This window comes from Emydura macquarii, unplaced genomic scaffold, assembly GCF_026122565.2.
Source record: "Emydura macquarii macquarii isolate MOO-44397 ecotype Brisbane River unplaced genomic scaffold, CSIRO-AGI_Emac_v2 contig_3220, whole genome shotgun sequence".
NCBI lineage: Eukaryota > Metazoa > Chordata > Testudines > Chelidae > Emydura > Emydura macquarii.
The window spans coordinates 3,626,919-3,642,003 of NW_027133357.1; the positions used below are offsets into that span (position 1 = coordinate 3,626,919).

The 15,085-nt window shown below is 48.3% G+C and overlaps 1 protein-coding gene across 1 annotated transcript in view; it reads right to left on the reverse strand.

The window, feature by feature from the left end:
• The window catches only part of PKP1 (plakophilin 1), a 76,844-nt gene that overhangs the window by 48,914 nt on the left and 12,845 nt on the right, over nt 1-15,085 (reverse strand). Inside the window, exon 2 of the mRNA XM_067531621.1 lies at nt 6,229-6,331. The gene's annotated coding sequence lies outside the window, so the exon portion shown is untranslated. The remainder of the gene's footprint in view (nt 1-6,228; nt 6,332-15,085) is intronic.

A 15,085-nucleotide genomic window follows, 5' to 3' on the forward strand; every position in this document is an offset into this window, starting at 1 on the left:
GAACTCAGATGTCCTGACTCCTACTCCTGTGCTAGCCCTTCCAGAGAGTGTAAGATTTCCCTGCCATTTTCCCCTGGACAGAGAAATCCCAGCAGGCAACTCCAAAAAAACCAGCTAGCTTGTCTCTTATAGACAAAACCCAACAAGAGCATCAATTACAAAGACTCCAAGCACAAAACCACTGTGGGTTCGGAGTTAGCCCAGGGAGGGGGAATGTGCATCTCTTACTACTCAAAGCGCAGCGGCTGGGATTTTACCTCGGTTGGAGTGGCCAATGCCCGACGACTGGGAGGATTTTTGCTTCTGTCGTTTCACAGTCATCATCACCTGCTCCTGGACTCTCTGTTTTCCCGTGCCCCTAGTTTTCAGCTTGTGATCGGAGGGCAAGGCCAGTGTAGAACTGGCCTGGTCTTGGAAACACTCATAAGCCAGGGCTGTTTTCAGCGGAGAGTGAAGCATGGTTGCAGATCGAATGAGTGGAGTGGAACTTCACTTGACTGCACTTCAGAAAACAACACAGTAACAATTCTTGATCTGGGGTTAAACCTCAAGAATCCCTCCTTGCCATACGTCCCTCTGCTGTTGGCTTCTCCGCAATCCTTCCCCAGGCTCCTCTGTCTGGCGTGTGAGCCGGCACGCCCTCCGTCAGACTGGATATACAGCCCTCTGTCTGCACACACCCACTCCGATAGCACAGCGCTCTCAGCTCAGGAGCTGCAGGGCAGGCAGGTTTATTGCTGATCTTGATGGGACTGTGCTTTTAAAACTCATTACATAAATGCTTCGGGCAGTAGAGAAGTGAGATCAAGTGGATGGAGTGGGAGGTGGAAGAAGGGAAAAGACTCGGGAAACTTCATCCTAGGAGTGACACCTTCCAATTCCCCCTTGCAGATTCATTGCTGTCACCTGTGTCTAGATAGAAAAACTCTACCCTGACTGACAGCCTCCTCCCCTGCAATTGTTTACTGGTCCCTTCCCCACACAGCCTGTTTCTTCACTTTGTGTTTTTTTCTTTTCCCTACTCTGAATTAGATCCGTATCCAGCACCAACACCAAGTGCCTAGGGTGGCTTCTCTGTGGGTATGTCTACACTGCATTGCAAACACAGGTCTGTTGGACTTGTGCTTGTGGACTGGGTGTTTCCAAGCCCGGGCTTGAGCATTCAGACTGCACTGTAAACCTGGGTTTCAATTGCTGGACCCAGGTCTCACTGCCATGCTAACGCGTCCATACTGCACTATGCCGAACTGCTGACTCGGGTCTCTGGCTGGAGCTGCAAAATGACAGGGCTTGTACCAGAGTCTCAGCAGGAGTCAGGCTCTGTCCCACCCCCTCTGCAGGGTCCATGGGCCCCAAGTCCAGAGAGGTTCCTGACCCGAGTCAGACTGATTTCTGCATGGACAGAAGTGAGGTTCGGGCTCAAACCTGAGTCTGAGCCACATGGGTTGACAGTGCAGCATAGACATACCCTATGGGGCCAAGAGATGATTTCAGATCTGGTGTTTGCTCACAGGAAGTACGTTGTGAGGATGAAGCACTAGCTAGGGCTCGGAGGGGGTGGGGATCAGTTCCTGGATCTTCCGGACTCCCTGTGTGACCCTTGGCAAGTTACTCTCTCTCTGCATCAGTTCCCCTTCTGTCAGAGGATGATAACATTTCCTTTGTCTACACAGACTAAGCTTTGAGGGGCAGGGAATGTACAGCACCTAGCACAAGGAGGCTCTGCTCTCGGTTAGGGCCTCTAGACTCTGTTCTAGTTCTGCTAACGTAATGCTAATGAAGTTCAGCACTGGAGCACCTCTGGGGAGCCCACCCCAAAGAGAGACACCTCTAGAGTCAGAACCAGTCCTACTTCTACTCTGTATTACATGCATTTGAAAGGAAAATGCATGGGATCCTGGCCCAGATCCTCAAAAGGTCTCTCCTACACGAAGATGACCTACAGCCTCTCACTAAGAATATCAAATGCAGGTACCAGATACATATATGATACAGGCATAAGTAGCAGAGCTGGTCAGAAAATTTAGGGAGGGTATTTCTGGGGGAAAAAAGTTGTCTTATTAAAAAATTGAAAACTTCAACCCCAATCTGCCAAAACCTATTCCTCCCCCTCCCCCGGCCAATTTTTCAGTTTTAGGTTTGTCGGTTTTTCAATCAAAAAGACCAACATTCTCGAGGGAACCAGGCACTTACTGCAACAATTTTTGTTGTGTCAAAAACCCAATTTTCCACTGGGGGGGAAGTTTCCTCCGGTGCTAGGAAAGGGAGTGTGAAACAGACAAATGCAGAAGCAGAAGCAGAAAGAAACCCACCGCTGAGGCACTAATCAGGATAGATGTAGGCACAGGTGCAGAGCTCAGATGCTTCAGGAGGAACAAGCTCCTCTGCATTTCTGCACGGAGATTGTTAGAACACAGAGGCTTTACGTGCTTCATATTGAGGCTTCGTCTTACTGGATCTCAATGGCACAGGGGGTCAGCGACCTGGCTTTGCATGGCTGGAGGCGTAACTTGAAGTGCTGGCTGAGGTCACCCATAAGGCTGACGGGCTTTGTATAGAGTGGTGAGGAAACAGTGGCAGGGACTTGGTCACCATTTTGTTCTGCCCTTTTTCATGCCTCCTGAAACACTTTGTGAGAACAGTCATTTGACTACAAAAGCACCACAAATTTCACCTTTTCACGACGACAGGATCAATGTCAAAACAGCCAGAAAACACACAGTGTTCATACCGAGAGCACGTCAGGTGCAGCTATGAGTACTTCACACACTTTTCTTTTCCCTTTAGTTCCTAGAGGACACTTGTCCGCTGCACCACAAAGTTAATTAGCATTCTTTGCTAAAGACAGGTTCAAGTCAGAATTGTAGGAGGCAGCTGCAGGTTAAAATTGAGATGGATCGGCAGAGCTGTGTGTGGTCCCAGAGAGTTGCATAGACAGAGCTGTGGAAAGGGAACCTAGAATTGGCAGCTGCAAGGGGGCTGTGTGTCAGTTCTGCGAGTGCTCCCCTGTTCTGTGCGGGGAGCCCAGGGCTGCAATAGCAGGACGCTGCGCATCAGGACCAGCGAGAGTATTGGCAGAGCTGTAGGTGGGAAAAGAAAAGAAATAGCAGCGCAGTCCAGGATTGGCTGCATTGCGTAACTATCTGGAGGAAGATTTCATGTCTATACTGCTCATTTCCATCTAGTGCTATATCACTCTCTGAGCTTCCACATCCAGCTACCAAATGAAAGTGAAATAGGCTGGGACTGTTGTCCTCTGCTGCCCTATTTATTGTGCCAATGGAGAGGTGACAATCAATGCCAGGTCATTTTGCAAATATTATATTGACGAGAAGCTGTCAACATCAGCCAGCATCTGTGCACTGCCGTACACTGCCCCTGGCAAAGCAATAATACCAGTTCTGTGCAGGCACAGTACACGCTGAACTCACCACAGTGCAGAAACGTTATCAGATCAACACAGTTCCAGTCATTTGCTGCAGCATAATACAAACGTAACACTTAGGCATCTGCCTTATTTCATAACCTCAGGAAAACTGCTGATCAGGGCTGTTGAATGTAAGCAGGGAAGATTTCAAAAAATAATGGACCAGATCCTCAGATGGGGGAGCCCAAAGAATCAAGGCCATCAAAATCCTTTAGCATCTTAAACAAAGGTGTGTCCTTGCAGCTCAATGAGAATGGCAGGTCTGGCCTGCATTAGAGGTGCCATCTGCGCTCTGACACCGGACAGGCAATGCTGAAGAAGTGGAGACTCAACCCCTGCCCTGCTGCAGTGCCTTAGCAAACAGGTGGGTGCAAATCTAGGTCTCTGCAAATATCATTAAGCAAAATGCCCATCTGCTGTTCTAGGGTGGAGCATGTAATTCTCTAGAGCAGGAGACAGGAAGCAAAAGAAAGAGCTTAGGATGTGAGCGATGGAAGTTTGGTGGGTGAAAAGCAGCCGCTGGCCAACTCCGAAGGTGCCTAGCACCGATGGATGCTTTCACACATACACACACGGAGCAGAACGTGATAATGCCATGAGTCACCACTCCACACCCCACAGACTAAGGGCGACACACCTTGTGCTTCTGGCCTGTTCAAAGCATTTCTGTTCTGAGTTTCTGGGACTCTTGCCAACACCATGATTACAATCAAAGGGCTCGTTGGCCCGATACTGCTCCCAAAACGCTGCAGACCTCTCTGCTGGAACTTGTCAAACGCTCCTGAATTGACAGTGCCTAACCCACTCGCTCGCTGGTATCTTCCAGGAGAAAGAACAGCTGAGACTGGCATTCCAGCCCTCCACCAGATTTCCAGGCTCAGCCCCCGACCTCACAAAATGTTTCACAAAAGGCCCTTTTGCTCCCTGCCCTTAGGAACAATGTGCCGTTGCCGTGCCACGTGGACCTGCCAGAGGAGCTGGCTGGATGGCTTGGCAGTAGAGCACAGCCTGATGCACGACTGGGTGGGATTTTATTCTCGCTGCTCTAAGCCAGCCGTGTGCAAACATTTTACCACCAGGCCCCGCTTTTATCACAGTGAATGAGCGTGGTCCCATGTGCTGGAGGCGACATTCACCCAGATTCACCCACAGCACTGAAGCACATAACATTAGGAGAGCCCCTCTGATGGCACTGAGAGGGGGGAAGGCTTGAGGGGCGGGGGCACTGGGAGTGCCTGGGACTGTCAGAGGGGGAACTGGGAGAGTTCGGGGCAGTCTCCCCGACATTGCTCCTGCTTCCTATAAGCCCCCTTCGATCCCCCGCCACCCCAGCCTGTTCCTTTTGAGCCCCGGTCAGCAAGGCCCTGAGGGAGCCAGCACCTGCATCTTCCCTTCCCAGGCAACTACAAGCCATCCAGGCACCTGCCCGAGAGGGGCCACTGAGAGCACAGCAGAGCTGGGGGGAGTTGCAGCAGGATAAACCCTGCTCAGGTCCCATAGCCTGGTTGGGTGCATGAGATGGATGCTATATGGAACGCCTGGAGCAGGGCCCAGCGTGCTGGATTCAATACAGACACCAAGTCCCTGCCCCAAATAGCTCATGCTCCAAACAGACAAGGCAGAAAGGAATGTTACGATTCCCATTTTGCAACTGGGGAGGTGAAGCTTAAAGATTAAGTGGCTTGGCCAAGGTCACAGAGAAAATCTGTGGCAGAGCAGGGAACTGAACCAAGGTCACATGAGTCCCAGGCTTGCCACGGGTATTTACAAGCTATCAAAGCCCGGAGATCTTCTTCCGGCTCATAGGGGGAGTTAGGAACTCATTGGTAACTCAGTCCATGAACCTGCGGGCAGCCATTGCAGAGCAGAAGCAGTGATGGGGACAGGGCAGGATCCCCAGGGCTGTGTATGATGGTAGGGCTGAAGCAGCGTCTGCAGTTCAGAGCCTGAAGCAGCAGTGCATGGTGGCGCAGAGCGCCTAGTTCAGGGGTGAGGTAGCAGTGCTCTCCACAAGGAATACCAAACTGAGCTGGTTGGGCATTTTCCATCAGAAAATGCACATTTGACGAAACCAAGACTTCTCATGGAAGCATATTAACGTCAATAAAGCTTCCATGAAACCAGAAAAATATTGCTAGTAAAAGTATGTAAGAGAACACTAAGAGAAAAGAAAATTAGTAACGGTACTCAAATATATCGCTTTTTATCCATGGGTCTCAAATTGCATTACAAAGGTGGATAACACAAATTATCTCCTCTTTCCAAATGGGGGAAACTGAGGCACTGAAGGGAAGCGACTTGCCCAAAATTACACAGTGAGTCAGTCATCTTCAAATCTTGGAACGGCACTCACCAGTCCTGGATCCCACCTCCCCATTCTATCCACTGAGCCGTGTTAAAGAAATAACTGCCACTGCACACGTGAATACCAAGTAGGCATTCACACAATCATAAAATGAAGGGCTGGAAGGGACCTGGAGAGGTCACCTGGTCCAATTCATGGCACTGAGGTAGGACCAAGTAAACCTAGACAATCCATGACACGTGTTTATCCATCCTGGTCTTAAACCCCACCCCAACGATGTGGGTTATTATTCCAGGGATTCTTCCTGCTTCTATCAACCTACCAGTCAACAGACTACGAAGTCACGTAAGAATATTTTTGACACACAACACCACCTCATCTCTCCATCAGGGATTCCACTGACATTCCAGCCAAGAGAGTCATCACACCAGCTTTTATCCTGTGCTTTGCTAGATCAAAATCTCCATCATTTAGCATCACCTCTAGATCATCTCACCTTTTTCCCCATCTCCTTGCAGCTGTGTGCAGACTCTTGAATATGCTCCTTCCTCTTTTCTTTGGTAGAAAATCCATCTTCTCCCTTTGGATGTTGGAAACACCTGCCAGAGAAAGGAGACCCCAGGATAATGACATAGGCACAAGTCCAGTCAACAACAGAACAACCTCTCTTTGTTACTGGAAGAAGGTATAGGGGCAGTTTCCCTCTCTTCCCAAGACAACTGACTTTCTGGAAGGAGCAACACACTTTAGGGGCTGAGTGGGGATGTGCCATACCACCTCCGCCCACACAGAACAGTAACTCTGTTATGATATTTACCAGGCTGCAGTGCTACAGCCAGACAACTGAGAGCACAGAGGTGAAGTTCTTTGGTTAGAATAAACTGAATGGAAAACAAAGAAATGACAGTAACTCACTTCCCTTCAAAGGAAACTAAGCTAAAGCAACCTAAAGCAACTTCACTTCTGAATGAGAGCATCCACACAGGTATTTAACGCTCTTTAACTTCATACCTTTAGTTAATTCAGCTTAACTTTCCGGAGTGTCCCTTTAATAGGCGTTAGTGTAAGACACAGGAGGTAATTGTCCTGCTCTACTCACACTGGTGAGGACTCAGCTGGAGTCCTGCATCCAATTCCAGGCCACACACATTAGAAAAGGTGAGGGCAAATTGGAGAGAAAGTCCAGAGGAGAGCAACAAAATAGATAAACGGCTCAGAAAACCTGACCCATGAGGAAAGGTTAAAAAAAATTGGCATGTTCAATCTTAAAGGATGCTGAGGGAGGACCTGATAATCTTCAAATATGTTATGGGGTCTTATAAAGAGGATAGTGATCAACTGATCCACTGAAGGTAGGACAAGAAGTAATTGGCTTAATCTGCAGCAAGGAAGATTTAGGTTAGAGATGAGGAAAAGCTTTGCAACTCTCAGGGTTGTTATTAAAGCTCTGAATAGATTTCAAGGGAGGTTGTGGAATCCCCATCACTGGGGGCTTTTAAGACCAGATTGGACAAATACTTGTCCGAGTCTGAGATGGTCTAGGTTTACTTGGTCCTACCTCGGGGTTTCATATATAGAGAGCTCGGCCTGCTTAGCACCATGGCAAACACACCATTACAAATTCTTTTAACCTTTTATTAGCGGTACCAAAAAGAAACAAGTAAAGCATTTGGAATGTGAAGTACTAAGGAAGGCTTTTGTCTTAACAGATGGAGAGAGTTTTTAAGGAAAAACCACCCCTTGTTTGACAGTCTCTTAGATGGCAATAACTGTCTGTTTTGAAGAGGAAAAAAAAAAAGTTGGTTGGGATGGGCTGGAGCAGCTGTTGCTGCTGCTGTTAGAATTAGATCCTGTTTCATCTTAGGTGGTGTTGGTAGCGCCACCCCTACCAGCTCCAGCTGAATCCCCATCTGGATCCCTCTCTCTGGCCCAGTCTGGTCAGGATTAGGACAAACGTGGTCTGGGGTCTCAGGAGACAGTGGAGGTGACAGTCAACATGGTGACACTTGCTCCAATAGCCTCCATCTGTTCTTTCATAGTCTCCTCCCCAAACCTCTTCCTTTATGGGTCCTTAAAGGGAGTGGTGCATGGAATAGCCCATCTGCACATTTTTTTGTCCACTAATTAAACCCAATATCTGAGACACGAATTTTGGTTCATTAATTTTCAGTTGCACATTTTCTGGTTTTACCAAGCATGATTTCAACAATCCTTGAACCATATTAGTAGGCTCTTTTGTTTAGACTAAATTAGGATTTTCTCATCTCCTTTTTGTCCCCTTTCCCCATCAACATTAGAGGTTACTGTGGATTTTATGAATTTTCACAGGTTTTTTTAAAACAGTTTAGGGTAAATTTTTAGGCCCAATTATCAAATCCAAACTTCGAGCCACTGCTCCCTTAAACCTGCACCACTGGGGTTCAATCAGAGCACGAGCCCAGAACCTAGTGCAGACACATCTACAAATGCCCCGTACAAGCACCCCAGAGCAGTGGAACATGCTGGCTGCTATGAGTGCCCCTGCTCTCTATTGGATGGAATCAGATCTGGCTGCATATTTATGTCACTGCTTCATGGCTGGAGGTCCAATATGAGCCATGCATCCTAAGCCTACTGCCAGCCCAACGGAAATTTCCCACTAGCCCGAATAGGAACAGCAGGTGTTTATGGACCTCTGTGAAGACCCTGGATTCTCTCCACCATGCTGGGTAAGCTCATGATTGGATCTTACAATGCCAGCACTAATGACCTTTTCAGCAGCTTAATTAGAGGTTGGATACCAAAGCCCTTTGAAGTCAGTAGAAAGAGCCCCACTGATTTGGATTTAGATCAGAGCCTTGGTGGGTACCTGGGTCCCAGTCCTCATTCCACCGTCAATGGCAAATTCCCATTCACTTTCCTGGTAGGCACTTCCAGCAAGATTTTTAAAGGTACCTCGCTCCCACCGAAATTAACAGGAGTTAGGGATCTAAACACCTAAGAGCCGTACCATTAGTGAGTAGGGGTTAGTTAGTACCCAGCGTCAGTCTCCCTCGCCAAAGGGCAGGATCGCTGAATAAGAAACAGTGTATTGTTAGAAGGCTTTAGACATTGCGTTCATTGTTAGGCTTGGGGATTATCTATTACAAAATGCACCAATGAAGCCTGTATGGACCTGCTTCATTTGTCTCTGTCCATTTATAGAGCAGCATGAGGCGAGAGGCCTAAGGATGGGTTATAAAGCTTTTCACCTCAAGGCCGCTGGGTCTAATTCAACTCAGCTCACTACGAACCGGAAGCCACTGGCTGATGGCGAGTGACTTTGGTGGATTTCAATCTAGTGCCTGGTGAATGAGCATCCACAACACACACCCTACTGCAGTCGGTTTTCCATGTGTGTGTGAATGTTTGTGCTCACAGACAGTGAAATGTGCAATACAAATAAAAAATAAAATCTTCTTGCTAGCGAAGTTCCATGAGTTTTTAAAAACACAAAAAGGGGCAAATTCTCACCCCTGCTCGTTCCCTTTCTACTGCTCTGGTTCCTCTCAGACCGGGACACGATGGGGGCAACAGGGGGCATGATGGAGGGAAGGGGCAAAGGGGGACAATGGCCAAAGCATAATGTGCTCCAGCTATCACCAACTGGTGGACAGTCCCTTAGGGTACATCTACATTGCAATACAAAAACCCCAAAGCACTGAGTCTCAGAGTCCAGAGCAACTGATTTGGGCTTGGGTGGCGAAGCTAAACATTGCAGCATAGATGTTTGGATTCGGAGAACCTCCTCCCCCACAGGCTGCACCACGGATCTTTCACTGCAGTGTAGACATAGCCTCAAGGACTATAGCCAGCTAGGATAGGTCAGAGCAGCCCCCAGGTTGAGAATCAGAAAGCTGTATCTGACTCCCTGACAGCCCTCCTCTCTGCTGTTGGCTTCACATGCATGAACATTAAATAGTCCACTGTACATCTACATGTGCCAGTACAGGCCACCCACAGCAAGTCTCCATTCCCTTCACCCACTGGCTGTGCTTATATCTGTGTACAACATCCGGGGACAGAGCCTCATGTCCTGGCTCCCTCATACTGATACATCAGTGCAGTTAATGCGTTGGCTTTCCAATCCACAGGAGCAGGGGAGTCTTTTATGGGCAGCTCTCCCTTGAAGTGGTCAGACCTTGCAGCTTTCCCTTCCCAGGAGAGCCCCTCTCCCCGCCACGTCTGACCCAAGAGGAGGATACTATAACCGAGCTTCTCTTGGAGTACCAAGACTGTTAGGGCCAGCCCTTACCAAGGACGGAGAGGAATAGTTTCAGTTGGTGCAGAGGAGGTGGATGGACCGAGGGCTCTCTAGCTGGAATGAAGCTGAGCACAGGAAACGTTTCCTATTGTAGCAGCGAGATCTTCAAAACAAGGAACCGACTCCCATGTGATGCGCTGGAAGCTCAATTGCTTCAGTTACTTATAACTGGTCCAGTGAACATGCAGGAGAATATGCCGTAGGAAATCTTCCTGCATTGGGAGTTGTTTACTAACTGGTCCATGGAACCCGTGCTGGTGGTCTGCAGAGAACTGGCTAGTCCCATGGCACTGTCTCCTCCTCACCTCCAGCTGCTTTCATTGCATCAAAGACCCTTCAGATCCATTTAATCCTCACCAAGCTTCATGTATCTATGTCAGCAATTTGCTGCCACTGCCAAAGGGACAGTATGTGGATGCAGGTAGGAAGGGAGAAGGTCCATGTGACTAGGAAGGAGGGTGGTTGGTAATGGAGAGTGGAAAGGTTGGACCCATCCTAAATTCTAGACAAGTTTGAGAATCCCTGTCCCAGAGGACGCACCAGACAACCTAGGTGATCGTTCCCATCTCTAAAGCAAGATCTTGGAGCTAGATCTTCATCTGCTGTAAGCAGGTGCAGATCTATCATAGTCAATGGAATCAGGGTGCTTTGCACCATGTGACCCTGTTTTAAACACTAGTTAAGGTTGCTAAGCAACAGTTATGTTTCCAACTATCACATCATATATAAAACCCAAGCAGCACTTAAAAAAAGATCAGGGAAAATGAATAATTACACTACCCATGTAATAAACACTTTACTTACTAAGCATAAGGAGAGGCCTATTTCAACATGGCAACCTTAACTCTAACACAGCGGTTCTCAACCAGGGGTACGCATACCCCATGGGATACACCTAGCTGAGTGGATATTTGTCTAGTTTTACAACAGGTTATATAAAAAGCACTAGCAAAGTCAGTACAAACTAAAATTTCATACAGATGACTTGTTTATACTGCTCTATATACCATACATTGAAATGTAAGTGCAATATTTATATTCCAACTGATTTATTTTATAATTATATGGTAAAACTGAGACAGTAAGCAATTTGTCAGTACTAGTGTGCTGTGACACTTCTGTATTTTTATGTTTGATTTTGTAAGCAAGTAGTTTTTAAGTGAGGTGAAACTTGGGGGTATGCAAGAGAAATCAGACTCCTGAAAGAGGTACAGTAGACTGGAAAGATTGAGAGCAACACTTTAACACACTGAATGGTAAGGGTTTTATACTGCAGTCTTTGTTATCTTGAGTTCCATCTCTAAATATTTTATTTTAAATACGTTCACTTATATTTTAAAAGGAACAAGTTTATCAACTGACTGTATTTTGGGTAACATACTTCTGTTTCTTGAGAATACCATGTACTTTAATAGTGTCTATAATATTGTTGCTGTACAATAAAATTATGGATTTAGGTGTACTTGGCAATTGACAGTGATCAATCTGTGCCATCATCACGTTACCTTTATCATTCACATTTTCTTTTCAGACATACGTTGTGTTTGTATTTTGCAATTTGGAACAAAAGAACATTTCGGGTCAGCGTTAAGGTTGTTGTGGTTGCAGAAGTGTTCTCCAGTGTTTTCAGAGTCAATCTAGCAGACCAAGTTTCCAAGCCCCAGTCATAGTGGGTCCAAATGAGAGATCTTTAATGGCATCTAGTTACCCTAACTGTGAAGAGGTTGCAGCCTCGATGACATGTAATGTGCAAAGAATGTTTCTTCCTTTAGCACGGCTGATGTAATGGCCGAGGGGCAGGGACACTCGGTGTGGCAAATAAAGCCGCTTGACCTAGTCCAGAGGCATTTTGAAAAAAAATAATAAAAATTACCTTCCATAACACCACTAACAGGCCCAAATTTCCCTCAGTGACCCTTCCCTCAGCAACTTAACTGCCAGCTGAAAACCAGGGAGTTTTATAGAGGGTTTCCCTACCCAGAACCCTTTGCTGGGAAGAAAATTCCTTCCGTCTCTGAGTGACTGACAGTCCACTCAGCCAATCAGCTCTCTTTCTTTCACTCCAGGCTTTACAAGAGCTTCACTTCATCACACACAGCAAAATCCTCCAAAATAAAAGAGCTAACCTGTAGTGTTGGGTCTGTGACAAGAATCTCGTCTAAAGCTGACCTTAAGTATTCAGTGAGTGGTGGGGGTGGCTGGTTCTGCTGATTATAGAAGAGCTCTGCTAGGTTTCAGTGTTACGAATGAGTTAAGGAAATAAAATTAAAAACTGTTGCATTTTCTTCAACCAGTTGCCTTAATTGCTGAAAGCCTGAATGGGATAGGAGGGTTATGCCCAGGTAAACCCCTTCCCAGCACTCAAGACATCATGTCCTGGGGACTTTCAACTGTGGAGGCCTGAACCTCAGAAACAAGCAATGGAAAAGGCCTATTAGCTTCCCTTTCCCAAAGAGTTCCCTGCAGTGCATTAGCTGGAGTTGTACGAGCAGAGACGAGAGGTGATGTGAGTCCAACTCTGGGAATTAAACCCTGCTCTCCTGTGGGATATAGCAGAGCCCACTGGACTACTGGCTTAGTCTACACAGTACTTCATGAGAGGCAGGGGGTATATTTAAAGGCAGCCAAAGCCGTGTCATTGGGCTATTTTCTGAACACTGGGATGAGAGCCTGCTCTCAAAGATCTCAAGGCCACAGAAACTCTGGCTACAGAGAAACCACCCCAGTGTCTGACTCTTTGGAGAGGCTCCCATGGCTAGGCACCAGCATGGCAGAAAAGTAACTCAAACTCCTGGTCCCTCAGCAGCTCATGTGGTGGGGAAGTGCGTTGATAGGTGGAGGCTCCAGCGTGAGCCATTCCTGCTGGTCCCAAGTATCCCAGGCTCTTAACAACCCTCCCCTGTGTTCAGAAGAGTCTATCTGCAACAATCTGCTGGAACAGCCCCTAGGGAACCATCCTGCCTCCGCTGCACAGGCAATGCCAGCAACTTCTTGAGGTCTCAACACAGACTTGGTCAACTCAGTCTCCCCCTGGGGCAGCAGGAGGCAACCTCCAACCTGACCTCTCTTTCCACTGGGTACAGGGGAGGGAAAGGATTTTTCCATGAGACGCCGTCAGTGGTCGGGCTTTGCTCACACCCTAGAGATTATGCAATCAGCACAGGGGCACTTGGCCTGTTAGCCAGAGTTGAGCTCCCATGGTAGCTACAGGTGCCGAGTGCAATTGCTTCTAGGGATGCTCCCCAACTTTAGCAGAGCTGAGCTGAGCTTCCATGGTGTCGGCACACGGTGGTTTGGTTAGTATAGGCTGTCACGCTGAGCTTGCATTGTGCATGGAGTTGTGCAATAACTACAATCAGCTCTGCGTTGCTTCCATGGTGCCTGGAGGTTGCCGTGCAATAGGCCTAGGAACACACTGGAAACCTGTCAGAGCTGGGTTTGCGTGGTGGCTGGACGCAACCACGTCATCAGCCTGCATCTGTCCTGAACATTTGTCAGTCCGACTCTCCCTGGTGCCTGGAGATTTCTGTGCAATCAGTATTATTCTTTGCTGCATGTTCCGTTGTTTCTTAAGACACAGCCATGAGCATGTGCTGGTGCAGCAGCCTCTGTGCCCCTTGTGTCATGTCCTCTACTAGAATTCCTGGAAGGTAACATCCCACCCACCTCTCTCCCGGCATAGGAACCGAAGCACTCCTTCATCCACTCTCCGCCTCCTTTCTGAACACAGGTGCCTAGCTCTGGGATTTGCTTTGCTTGCTGCAGAATGAATAGGAAAGCCATCCTCTCCCTGCCGAAAAACATTTGTCCCTACATGAAAGGCGGCATCGTCCTGTACTGATTTTATTAAACCAGTAAGCTGCTGCAGCTTTCAGGTGTCGTCAGCGAAGCCGTGTGAAAGCAGCTCCCCTGAACATTGCCCCATCTGCGTCAACGTGTTTTGTTCTGCCCCAGCCTTGTTTCAAGCTGCCTGTAAATTAGGCTTCGCTGTTAGGTTTGGAATCCTTGCCATGCCGTCGGCAAGAACAAAGGCCGCTGATCACCTGGCTGCGGCAGGCAGGAATGAAGTGGCAGCAAGTTCTCTGATGGGCGGCCAGATCATCCCAGCAGCGTGGCCTCACTGGTTTGCAGAGAGACCAGTGTCCAGGTGCCCACAGGGAGCATCTCTGGAGGGTTCACCTTGCCAACTCCCAGAGCAGGGAGATGAAGGGCTCAGTCATGCCTGGGAGTGCAGGAACTTTGGCAGGTAAATGCCCGCGGAGGCCTGCAGAGAGTGATGGAGGTAGAGTCTCTAATGAAAGGGAGCAGCTGTGGCACGAGGGATGGAATCAAGGCATCTCTGTGGAGCGAGGGATGGAGCCCAGAAGAGCATAGGGAGATTTTGCAAAACCCAAGCTACCCATGTTTGCCAGCTGTAGGCTGGGCTTTGGCTTGACACAGGCATAGTCTGCAGCTGGGTCCCGCTCATCCAAACACTCCAACTCTGGGCGTTGGTGTAGAGGGTTCTGGGCCTTCTGCCCACCACCAATGGAGCATGTGATTCAGCAGAGGAGAGAGAGTAAAAAGAGAGGAAATACATAGAGCTGTCCATAGAGCAGCCCCTGCTCCCATGTGGGGCACCAGTGTGGTCTCACTGCTTCTTTCTGTCAACTGAAAGGAAGGATGTGGGGAGTCCTAGGGGGATGCACAGGGCCTAGGATTAGGGGTGAGCCAGGGCACCACGACACCCCGGAGAGCCCAGCAATCCAATGGAGAGGTGACCGTGCTATTCCACCGGTTCACCTCGAAGGAGAAGGTGCAGAGACAATTTGGCCAAGGAAGGCTGGAAAGCTGTAAGTGCTCAGAGCCCATGGATAAAGACACAAGCATTGCTCCCCTGTGAAAGCCTATAGTCCCTCTCTACTGCCCCATCAGAAGCACCAGGGACCCAGTCCTCCAGCTTGGCTACCTTGACCCTCATGCACCCAGCACTGGATTGGGACTCACGAGATTTGGGTTTCACTTCCAACTCTGTGACTGGGTGACCTTGGGAAAAAAATCACTGCCCCTCTCCGTGCCTGCCTCCCACCCT